The 13,067-nt window shown below is 39.8% G+C and overlaps 1 protein-coding gene across 15 annotated transcripts in view; it reads right to left on the reverse strand.

Moving 5' to 3' along the window:
- TP63 (tumor protein p63) overlaps positions 1–13,067 on the reverse strand; it is a 249,622-nt gene that overhangs the window by 18,612 nt on the left and 217,943 nt on the right. The gene's annotated exons all lie outside the window — the stretch shown is intronic.

Raw genomic sequence — 13,067 nt, forward strand, 5'->3', positions numbered from 1 at the left:
TCCTTTTACTTCCTTCTTTCAAACTTGAGAAAAGCACTACATTAGGCAGCTGGCGTTAAATAAACATGATATTAAATCAAATGAAAAAGCACACAAAGTATGACTGTCCAAATTGTTGTTTTAAGCAAGTTTACTACTCAATGTTGGTTGAGCTAGAACCTAGGAATTTTCTCATTTAGAAATCCTATTTTCATATACTGTACCCTATAACAGGAATCTGAGTTACGATGGTTTCACTGCTGTGTGAATCCAGTCGTCATAGAGGGGGATTCTAGTTTACCGCATCTCTTGATTTGGAGGACCTGTCCTGTCATTGATATGAATGGCCACTGTGTAATGCTTCATTATTCCTGCGGCGGTGCTGCTGGGAATTTGAAAGCTTAATCGGTAGAGAACCCAGAAATAACCCCTAGTCAGCATGTAACATATATAGTATATGTGGTGCGGTTATCAAGGACTTTCCGTAATCTGTTGTATATGTCAGACTCTGATGCCATTGGCGGCACATGTTAGTTGCATATTACAGCTGACACTCTACTGCAATGGCAAGGATTGGAGAAAACTCTGTTACCAGCTAGTTAAGTGGTTAGTTACCTTATTAACCCCTCCACCCAAATTATATAATAAATCATAGTACCACATAATACAAATACAACTCTTCCCACAAAAAACAACCCTTCATACAGCTACAACAGAAGAAATAAATAGAAAAAAAACACTGAAAATGCAGGACATTGATTAGTCCTATTGAATAGGCCTAAACTGAATCCATGACCGTGACTAAAATTATGGTCAAAAGAATCAAATGTGTGACAAAATCCATCTTCTGCTACATATTTCACTGCACAGTTCTCAACTACTAGAAAAATATGCAGTGAGAACATACCCTAAAGGGGTTAAATGTTATCTCTGATGGTCCCAGCAGATGGACAATTTTTGATCACCTTATTGCCAATGGACTATTCTAACTTTTAGGAATTGTCAAGAGCAGGGAACCCCTCTAACACTAACTAGCACACAGTAAGTAGGCAATGCTGATGATAGCAGATAGTAGCGAAGATGTAAGAAACGTCAGAAATGACAGCTCAGCTTTCTAGAACCTAAGCATCTATTTCTGAAGTCTATTCCCATATCAGGTAAGCGCTGACAGATCTTCCATGCATCTTCTCTATCCCCTTAGCTCTATGATATGGAAACTACGGAAGGTGGGAGGGCAGATTAAACTGACTGCAGATAGGGAACATAAAAGTCTGTCCGCTATATCTACAGGAAGTGCCAAGAAAAGTCAACCAAGAAAATGGCAGATTTACCATTTGGATGTTTACCCAATTTAAAATTGTAAATCTTGTAATCCTTAAAAGGAAACTGACAGTTCACCTGCATTAAACCCAATACACTAGGTCATAGTGCGGGTAAACCAGATTACAATGAGGTATCAGTTGCCTGCATCCACAGTTCGGCCTACTTAGCATGTTGGGTCCCGCCTCCATTGCACAAAGCGGTCTATTAGTAATGGAGGCTAATACAGTGAGTATCTTTGGGACCACGAATAAGTGACACCTCCAATAATCCAGTTTGCCTGCACTATAACCTTAAAAACTGGGTTTAGTGAGGGTAAACATTCTGTCCATGTGGTTGACAAGAATGTTGTCACTATATTTAATATGAAACAAAATGAATAGTATTTAAAAGGGTACTTCAGTGAAAAACTTTTTTTTTTTTTTTTTTAAATCAACTGGTGCCAGAAAGTTAAACAGATTTGTAAATTAATTCTATTAAAAAATCTTAATCCTTCCTGTACTTATTAGCTGCTGAATACTACAGTGGAAATTCTTTTCCGTTTGAAACACAGAGCTGTCTGCTGACATCATGAGCACGGTGCTCTCTGCTGACATCTCTGTCCATTTTTAGAACTGTCCAGGGTAAAAGGAAATCCCCATAGCAAACATATGCTGTTCTGGACAGTTCATAAAATGGACAGAGATGTCAGCAGAGAGCACTGTGCTCGTGATGTCAGCAGACAGTTCTGTGTTTCAAAAAGAAAAGAATTTCCGCTGTAGTATTCAGCAGCTAACAAGTACAGGAAAGATTAAGATTTTTTAATAGAAGTAATTTACAAATTTGTTCAACTTTCTGGCACCAGTTGATTTAAAAAAAAAATATATTTCACAGGAGTACCCCTTTAAGAGAGCAGGGAGAAGTATTCATGTAGGCAGACACTAATATTGTCCTTACATGCACATATCTATAGATTGGAACAACATTTACTCTTTTATCTACATGGCAGGTATACAAAGGTGATGTTTGTCTGACTTTACAGTTGCAATATCCTAATCGCCTTGAAAGTTTATTTGTATTTCCAATATACCTACTGACCTAAACTAATCCAGTTTAAAAGCCTGTAAATACCCATAGCAGCACCCATCCAATTATTCTGTATGCGCTGATAAATAAGAACAAACAGTAAAAAAATATATAGCCTGGGGAAATAAGTCTTGGAAGTGATATCTAGTATTCTTATTGCTGCAATCCTGGATCATATTACCTGGCATGCCTTTCCTATTCACCTCCTTGTTTTCAGGTTCACCTGCAATGTCATGTTTAAATAAGCAGGCTTCATGTAGGCAAAGCTGGAGAACAACAGCACATTCGGGTACATTAATAATAACACGTTTTAAAAGAACATTCCAATGAATATGACCCCACTCGCACCACCTGCCTTTTGAGGAGCATGGCCTTGGCATCTGAGTCTGATTCTTTAAGATAATGGCCATGCATGCCAGTGACTAGCACCAGACACCTGTCTGCCTGTTTTATGCAAAAAAGAAAAAATTTAAAACAACCCACCAATATTTCTCAATATTTGCATCTCATTGGGGGAGATTTATCAAAGCTGTCTATGTCCCGCATCACTATAGACCAAACTACAGAGGGTAAGGTTGCATTCACACCTCGTTTGTTACATACGGGTGCGGGATCCTGCTGGGGGAGGGGAAAACTGGGCTCTCCCGTACCCCAAGCCAGACCAGCCCGTGACTCCATTTACTTTAATGCGCTGACCGGAGTCAAACGGTGACTCCAGTCGGCTCAGTTTTTACCCGTATGCGGTTTCCTGACCGGACTTAAAACCATAGTATACTACGGTTTTAGGTCTGGTCCAGAACCGGATACGGGTCAAAACTGAGCCGACCGGAGTTGCCGTTTGACTCCGGTCAGCGCATTAAAGTAAATGGAGTCACGGGCTGATCCGGCTGGTTTTCCCCCTCCCCAGCTGGATCCGGCACCCGTATGTAAAAAATGAGGTTTGAATGCAGCCGTAGTCTGGTCTATTGTGCGCCTAATTAATCAAAAGTCGCACGGCTCTTGATAAATTCTGTGCACGGACTTCGTGATCTATGGTTTAGACTGTATTTAAACCTGCTCCAGCATGGTCTGACATTTCTGCGTTATTTCAGCCATGCGACTTGTCGCTGAAAAGTCGCTTTTGATAAATTCAGCACCAATGCATTTTCCGTCTAAAATAGACTAGAATGCATCATGTTCTAAAAATCGTCGCAAAATTCGTCGCACGTGTTTAGACTGCAACTTTCTGTGCGACATATTTAGATGGGAAAAACCAGTTTAAATCCTTTGATAAATCTCCTCCATTGTATTTGCAGTGTAGCATAAATAACCCTATTCTGGATATAAGAGGAATCCCCAGTACATCCCCTGGATATTTAGATTTTAGGAAGGCTGGGGATTCTCAGATAATAGAAACATCTTAAATGTGAACTTAACTTTATGTTATTGTAGAAACAAAAAACAGAGGCCCTGTCTACGAAAACTTAGCCTCACCTATTTAATATAATTCTTAGAACAGTTTTTATATTTATGTCACATTATATTTCCTGAACAAAAAAGGGGTCTTATTGTAGCTTGACACACAGCATACACACATCATTTCCAAGCTTCCACCAGTATTTTACTGAAGAAATTCTACTATTAAAGAAGAAATGCTATGCAGAGTTTTGCTAATGGTACTGCCCCAAGTTTTGCAATAAGCTAAACCAGTGTTTTTAAACCAGGATGCCTCCAGCTGTTGCTAAATGACAACTCCCAGCATGCTGGGAGTTGTTGTTTTGCAACAGCTGGAGGCACCCTGATTGGAAGACCTGGAGCTTAACTTTTTATTAATCTCTTGGACATCATTTTGGGGACTAATTTATGTGAATTAAGGCAAATAGAACTGATGAAACACACAGCTTAAATAAATTATATATATATATATATATATATATATATATATATATATATATATTTCCCATTTTAGGGAATTCTAAGTTAGTTAATTGACAAGTTGATAGGGTTCCTTATTCATAATCCCTATCTCCTGACCAGACTTAAAAGCAGTTACAAGTAGCATCTAAAGTTCTGTAGGATTTAAAGGGTTACTCTCCTTTGTAATGTTGCTGCCGGTCTCAACAGCTGACTTCTGGGAATCTCTGACAATTTGTGATCAGCTTGTCATAAAGTGGTCCAAGAAAGAATTGTTTAAATCTGAGGACCGCTTTAGCACCAGCCCCCCCCCCCCCCCCAAAAAAAATGTTGAAAAACAACATACAGAAAACCTACTTTGTTTAAAAAAGGTTCACGTTTTTAGGCTGTGCACATAGACAGAAGTGAGTAGGTCACAGACGGCTTTATTACAATTACTGACCTTTATACATTATCATCTAAACTGATAATTATTGGAAATCCTAACATAGGAACCCAGCTAAAAGAGAAAGGACACAATCTATCTTTTATTTTAGGCCTTTTTGAATGGAATACCTTCCAGAACACATTTTCTGTTGAAGTACTGTATTAAATGCAGGAAATACTTGTTTAAATAACTACTTCAACATTACGCTGAAATGGTCAATAGAGTGATGAATAGATCCACAATGAGGACGAAGAGGTGTTTATTCAGTGTACACAGCATGTCTTCAGCGTAGCCCTGTAGCTCAGATGCTGCCTCCTGCCACCTGTCAGTCACAGCAGATTAATGACTTGGGCGGCCGGTGCTGGGAGCGGCACATTCCAACCTGGCCGCACCCAAAGGTGTTGACATCAGACAGGTGAGGTCCTCCTCCTAAACTGCTTGGAAGGCTGCAGACTAGCCCCACCCTGCAATGTCCCACTCACTATATGGCCCCTCCGGGCAGAATATGAGAGCGGTACACCTCTATGCTGGATGTGGTAAACACTCCCTTAATTTAGCCATGATTAGGCTGAGGCGTAGAGTTATGGCCTGGGGCACAGTTTGAGCAAATCAGGACATTGTTGTCTACTCTGCACATATTTAATCTTAAGGGATTCCAATAAATGCATGGTGCCGAGAGCAAGGCATACTTATACATCATCGCTGCACTCATTGTATTAGGACTAAAGTTCCTCTATCCATGTCTTCTCATACAGTTATACATACATTTGTCACAACAGTAAACAAGGTACATAAATTCAATAAATAAATAAGCCAATAAACAACTTTTTATTATATAGAATTTAAATATTTTATATTATAATCTTGTCATCAGTAATAAATATATTACTCATATATTGGAAAAGGGTTCTGGCGAAATACATATAACTGATTGGCTGCACAATATCCGCTCAGATAAAGGTTTAAAGCTTCCAAGTTTCCAAGTGTTAGTTGGAGGGAGGGATAGGGCTGTCGTGTGCCTGTAATTGTAGCACCTCCTGCCTGGCTGACTGCCCTGGGGGCTATGCCTCGCCCTGAGGTTTTGGGCCACGTTCCAGCCACGCTGCCCCAGTATAAATGAAAAGAAAGGATAATAAGAAAAACCCGATAACTACCTCTAGTCAAACATAGTTCAGTTTACACAGAAATTAAAAAGAAAAAGGTTGGGAGGGAGGGAACTGCATACTTCAGTTTCTCCGGCATGTATGCCTCGAGGCTATATATATGGACAGAAGGGAGGAAGAAAAGAAGTGTTTGAAAAGGCAAGCCATTCAGTCCATTAAGCAAGAGGAATGCATAATACAGTCAGCTATGCTTGTTACATCACTGCCAACCAACTAAATAAACAGAGGAAGGGGACAAGTGAAAAGGAATAAGCTCTCTGGAGACACATGGATATCACAAGAGAGTACAAAGATAACTCTGTGTGGTACTATAGGCTGTCTGGGGATGGTTGCCTTGACTGCTAGATTGTAGTCTGCATACTCTATACATGAACCATGCCCTGAATAGAAGTATGGATAATACATGGATAAATGGGGGAAACAATCAAACATAGCTGCATGGCTACAACCTGTAACCTGATTAGTGTGGAACAGCTGACTGGACTTAAAGGGGAACTCCAGTAGAGAACATCTTATCCACTATCCACAGGATGTTCTTGTCACCTCTTCTCCAGAAATCTCTTCCAAACCCAGGGGGGGACCTTTGTATTTCTATAGTCAAATGGAAGCTAGTGAGTGGGATCCACCTCTTCAATGATTAGCTTGAGAACTACACTCATCTTCTCCAGCTCCCTGTGCCATGCTAAGTCCTGGCAATCCTACCCTCTACCACGTCACAACAGATGAGGCCTTGGTGCCCCACTGTGAGCAAGTGCAGTGACTGTTCTCTGGTAAGCCGTGGCCACAACTAACTTGGAGCCTCACACTGAAAAAGAAGACTAAAACAGCAACAGGGCCTCAGTACAGGGGTGTGGCCTAAAATTTGGCACACAATTAAGGTGTAAAGGAAACCAACTAACAGTTGGTATAAACAAAGAGTAGACAGTCTTTAGATAAACCAAATTTATCAAACAGCCAAATTCACTTTGAAAATCTGGCACATCTGATACCTGTCCCTTAAGGTTTTGACAGTTTTGGCAACATCCCCCCCCCCAGTGATTTCTAGCTTCATATAGGGGATTATGGTATATACAACAGATGTGCATTAAAGAGTAGTGTGTGGCAAAAAATAATTTATCCCCTATCATTTGGATAGAGGATAAGTTATAGATCATGGGGGGGTCCAAGCGCTGGGACCCACCACAATCTCCTGAATGGGGTGACCACTGCGGCCCGACACACCCCTCCATGTATCTCTATGGGACACATGGAGGGGGCGTGTCAGCCGGCGCTCCATGCGGAGGTTGGCATGCCCCTTTCAGCAGACTGCCAGGGCCCCAGGAGATCACAGGGGGGGTCCCAGCGCTCTGACCCCCCGCAATCTATAACTTATCCCCTATCCAAATGATAGCGGATAAGTTATTTTTCATTACTGAATTCCTTTATCATACAACTAGACCTGGTAGTGATTAAAACATAGTACTACTTGTGTATTTACGGTACATTATATTTATAATTTTAACACCAGACCAGAACCATTGAACAAAAGGCTTGTGTGTGAGGACTGTTATTAAAACACATTAAGGGAAATTTATCAAAACCTGTCCAGAGGAAAAGTTGCTGAGTTACCTATAGCAACCAATCAGATCCATTCTTTCATTTTTCACAGGCCTTTTCAAAAAAGGAAGATGCGATCTGATTGGTTGCTATGGGCAACTCAGCAACTTTTCCTCTTTCTAAACCATCGATAATGATGTGCAATTAAAGATATATCTATATTGATGGCTTGCATGGTGCTGTACATTTCAGGTTCAATTAAAGGCGGCAGCTAAAAGCTTGTAGTCCAGCACTTTAGAAAAGCTCCAAAGGGCCTAGTATAATTTTCAGAGATCAAACAATTGTTATACACATTATAGGCTGGGAACCCAAGAGCGAGGCTGAAGCCACAATTAAGACACTTGTCTCTGCTTCAGGTGTATTGTAGGAAGAAAGTCCTCATAAACCTTTCCCTCTTATTAAAAGACAAATGTAGTAATCATAGATAAATGTAGAGGATCCATTTATAATGGATTGCTCAGGGGAAGAGTTGTCAGTCTGGAGTCTGAACTCTAACATGAATCAGTAGTGTCTGGATTACTGTGGAATATCATTTGATGTTCGCAGGGCAGAGCGGCCAGGGTGATGTACTTCACAGCTTCAAGGTTGTGTAACGATAATGTAAGAGTGTATGAGGAAGTGGCAGTGTAAAAACTTCAGAACGTAAACTGACAAAGCTCTATGTATGTCTTATAAAGATATTAAAATAGCCATGCTGATCCTATCCTACAATGTGTCTAGTGTAGATAGTCTAATAGTCCTTAAAGTGTTCCTGTTGCTTTAAAAGAAAAAACACGTCCTAGAGACAAGACAAAAGTTTTGATTAGTCAGAAGGTTCAGACACCGACTGATTCCCAGAATGGGCAGGGAGAGAAGGGGGCGCTTACTGACATAATGACATAAACTTACATTGTAAGTTTGTGTCATTACTGCACTCATTCTAGCAAGTGTTCGGGGTCTGAACTTTTTGAAAACTCTTGACATGACTCTACAACATGTCAATTTTTTTTTATCCTTTACTAGATATAAATTGTGGAAAATGATTGCAATATTGACCACCTAAAAGTAACAAAAACCTGATGGGGAAAAAAAACTATTACTAGTGGGAAAGGTAGTGAAAACATTGTAAAGAAATCTGAGAAAACTAGACTGTCTGGTTTGCCACAGCAACCAATCACAGCTCAGGTTTAATTTCTTAAAGAAATGTATTTAACTCAAGCCTGAGCTGTAATTGGTTATTATAGGCAAAACCAGACAGTTTTTGTGTTTTACAGTTTTTATTTATTTCAACCATGTTTCTAGGAAAATAGACAGCTAAGGCCTAAATTAGTAGTAGACAAAATGTTTTCTTTGTTACTGTACCAATTTAGAAAGGAACCTATCACCTGTTTTATGCTGCCCTGACTATGGGCAGCAGGAAACAGGTGCAGGACAATGATTTACTCTGAAATGTTTCATAGTTTAAAAAAGTTGCTGAGACCCGAGTTACTAGTCGATGGGGCAGATCCCAGCAGCGGCACCCCGCCCCACTGCCCTTGAGTGTGTCTATCCTTATGCACAGATTGTGAAAGACACCTTCCTTAAGGCCGGTGGGGAAGGGAGCAGCCGCTGGGAACTTCCCCAACAACTTGTTATCCAGGTCTCGGCAACTTTTTTTAAACTATGATTTTTCAGAAACATTTTAGAGTAAATCAGTGCTTGGGTTGCATAAAACATGACAGGTTCCATTTAAGAAAATTATTTTTTGAAAAATTGTTCTTAAACGTGATTGCCATTTAAAATGAATGTTGCCTTCTGTTAACAGGAAGTCATCAGAATACAGAATTCAGCTCTAAACATATGAGGATATAAAAAAAAAAAAAAAAAAACATCAAGTAAAACATCAGTATAAAATTTGTGAAGTAAACTACTTACATAGTTACTTATTTTATGTACAGTACATTATAGCTGCTGAAAGTTGAACATTTCCTTTGAAAATCTGAGCTTTCCTTTAAATTGAGCTACATTAATTAAGAACTTAAGGGTGTGGTCACAATTCTTTTCATGTTGTGGATGATGTGGATTTGAATTGGTGTCGGGAAAGTGCGGTGTGATTGACACCGCACTTTTTGGTGTTGATTCTGTAACATTTACCCATTGCAATCGCCATAGACAACACAAATCCAGAGGTAAATGCACAGATTTTTCCACAGATTTCATTTGAAATCTGCATTAATTTTTTTGCCTTCTCTGTTGTGTGAACAGTCTTCAGTTTTAAAGAAACCTCATATGGGTCAATAATTCAATGTATGAAAACAAACAATTACCATGATACTGATACCTCTGTTTAAATGCGGTTGAATAATCCATAATATTACAAAGTAAAATGTGTAAATGAGGCATCTCTTCTATAATACAAATTGGATATTATATTACAGGATCATTAAGCAGTCACTTTGTCTGGCAGGTTTCAGCTTATACGCGCCTAGACTTTTACTTTGCTGGATATCAAGTGCAGTAAAACATACAAATTGGAGCTCTGTCAGTTTATAAGATTTCTAAAGATTTCTAATTCTAAATTTCTAAATTTGATGTAGATTGTTTTTAGCTGACCTGGCTAACATGTTGCTTTATGATACGTGCATGAAGCTAGTTGCAGAATTACAAGCATCACAATAAGATAAAGTTGCTGTATAAACAACACTACTGATACATGACCCCAGAAAGGCCTATAAACAAGTTCTAAAAGACTGTCTGGATTTCAAAGATAAAACAGAAGTCTGAAAACTTTATAAGAAGATTGTGTTTCTCTTTAAAAGCATCCTACTACCTTTCAAAGCATGGATCTATGAACAGATATGAAACGAAAACAAGAGGAAGAAGATCTAAGGTCAGTTGCACAAAGGAGGATAATCCGCAACCTAATTCTTATTAGTTTCCGGAAGGATTTTTGTAATCAAAAAGTGATGTTTGACTAGACAGTTCCTTCCAGGAGTAATGGGGTCCGACCAGTCAAAACACATTTCACGTACACCGACTGACACCAACATCAAGCGTTGTGCAATATTTTTTTCGGGGCACATGAAAAAACTCTTTAGCAATACTTCTGCGAATGCTCCAGAGGGTGTGGAAAGCTTGTTCCAGTCTTCTGTTATATAATTTATCACAGTATAATATCAATTCTATAAGTATATCACAGTATTATCTTTGCCAGTAAAGCACATCATTATAGAGTGAGTAATTCGTCTGTTTACTTCAAACACTTTTCCCAACATGGGCAGGTCTGATCAGGCAGCATTTTGGAACGAGTCTCAGCGTCCCAATTTCTACATAATGCTGTAGGCCACAGGAGAAAGGCAAGTCCCAACTGCGCTCCATACAGTAATCAAGCTTTACGGCGCCTCTGGTCTTGCCTTCTGCATATTTCACAAGTATCGTCATGTCTTCAAACTTTGTCTTCAAAATCTGTCTCATCTGCACTACGCACAAACATGCTTATCCAGCCTTTACTCTTTTACATTTCACACAGTTAAACTTTTGCTCTGCTTTACATATTCATCATTACACTATATGGCACTGCCTCAAATCACATAACAAATAAAATAGAAAAAAACACAGTATTTTTGGGGTTCTTTCATAAACAAGTAAGTGTACATTTGATAAATGGTAAAAGCATTATTATTATACACTAGGATTATCTGTACAGCTCTGCGAAATGTTAGCATCAATATCTTGACTTTGAGTATGTTCACACATACAGTATATATGAGTGTGTGTATACAGTGATCCTCCTGACCTACGATGGCCCCGGCATACGATAATTTCAACATGTGATGACCTCTCAGAGGCCATCGTATGTTGAAGGCAGCATCAACATACGATGCTTTTGTATGTCGGGGCCATCGCATAAACGGCTATCCGGCAGTGCAGACTGCTTCAGCTGCCGCCGGATAGCCGTTTATGGTGCCCCGTATGCTCCGGTGACGGTCACTCACCTGTCGGGATCCCCTGCATCGCCGTTGCTCTCCATCATCATCATCATGTCACCGCGCACACGTCCTGTCATCCAATAGGAGCGCCGTGCGTAGTGACGTAATGGCGGCGATGAGGAACCACGATCCCAGGCAACAGAGACGTTCCGGAGCGGCGGGGCCCCCCTGGGGACGCGGCGGCAGCGATGGACGGCGACATCCAGGGCAGCGGTGACGGCGGGGACAGGTGAGTACAATGTCCTATATTTAACATTGCACAGATCCCTCAACATATGATGGTTTCAACAAACGATGGTTCATTTGGAACGGATTACCACCGTATGTTGAGGGACCACTGAATATATATATATATATATATATATATATATATATATATACCCACACACACACATAAAAGTATGCAGCAGAAAGTCTGCTGCAGAAAATCTGCAACATAGACAGTACATGTGAACATACCTTTAGAATTGTACCTGGTGAGCAGACGACACTTAAAAGAAGTTATGCAGCCTATAAAAACCGATGGGCCTTACTCCACTTAGGTCCCCTCCTGTAACCCTTTCAATCAGCTGTTTGAAACCTTCGCTTGTATGAGTAATGTGGCCTCTTCAATGTTTCCTTGCATTTGACTAGGCTATCTATGTACTTTCAATAACAGCAGTTAAAAAAAATGCCGCCATTAACCCACTTGAATGGCATAATGGTTGAACCCCAGGTGGATAACTCATTTAGGCTACCCATGCACACAAAGATATCTGACACAATTGATTGGTTAGACAACCTATGGCTTAATAAACAACAGTAGTGGCAAAAATTACGAATAATAGTGTACGGACCAAAATTCGTCAACGTATTCCATTCAAGTGACTACTGTATTCACTAGTTGTTATCTTTTATCTTATAGGTTATATAGTCTATGTCAGTGGTCTTCAACCTGCGGACCTCCAGATGTTGCAAAACTACAACTCCCAGCATGCACGGACAGCCGTTGGCTGTCCGTGCATGCTGGGAGTTGTAGTTTTGCAACATCTGGAGGTCCACAGGTTGAAGACCACTGATCTAGGTGGTCACAATGAAGATTACAAAATTAAAAAAGTTCTAGATTAGTAGATAGAATATGCAAAAATGGTGTTATAGCAATTCTAGCATAGCAACATATTACAGGAGGTAAGTATAAGAATAAAGGAAAAACTGAATGACTGAGAAGACCCCAGTGGGTTCCACAATGTGCTATGTATCAATCCAGACACAGCAGGAGATGATGTAGGCCATGGACAATATTTCTATTCAGTCGCTCCCGGCATGATACACTACATGTAGGTTTCCTGTATTCTACCCGTTTCCTAACTCATAATTATATCTAAAAATGTTTTTGATTCAATAATTCATCCTCATATAATGGAATGCTCCTTAAAAAGGCTTGAAAAGCAGAATTACTTTTCATATAAATATGCTTTTTAACTTTAAAAGACACTCTATTACTCCTCCCTTGTTATGGTTTCTTCCATCTGTCTAGACATTTCTAGTAATAATATGGGGCAATATTAAGTAGGTGGGCCCGCCAGTAATGTGTATTTGCCTATGGCAAAGAAAACCTCCTGAACAATACACAGTACCAAGCCCAAATGTGTTGCATGACTTCTTTAAAATCAACATGGGATAAAGTTAACAAAACAC

Source organism: Hyla sarda, chromosome 3, assembly GCF_029499605.1.
Source record: "Hyla sarda isolate aHylSar1 chromosome 3, aHylSar1.hap1, whole genome shotgun sequence".
Classification (NCBI taxonomy): Eukaryota; Metazoa; Chordata; class Amphibia; order Anura; family Hylidae; genus Hyla; species Hyla sarda.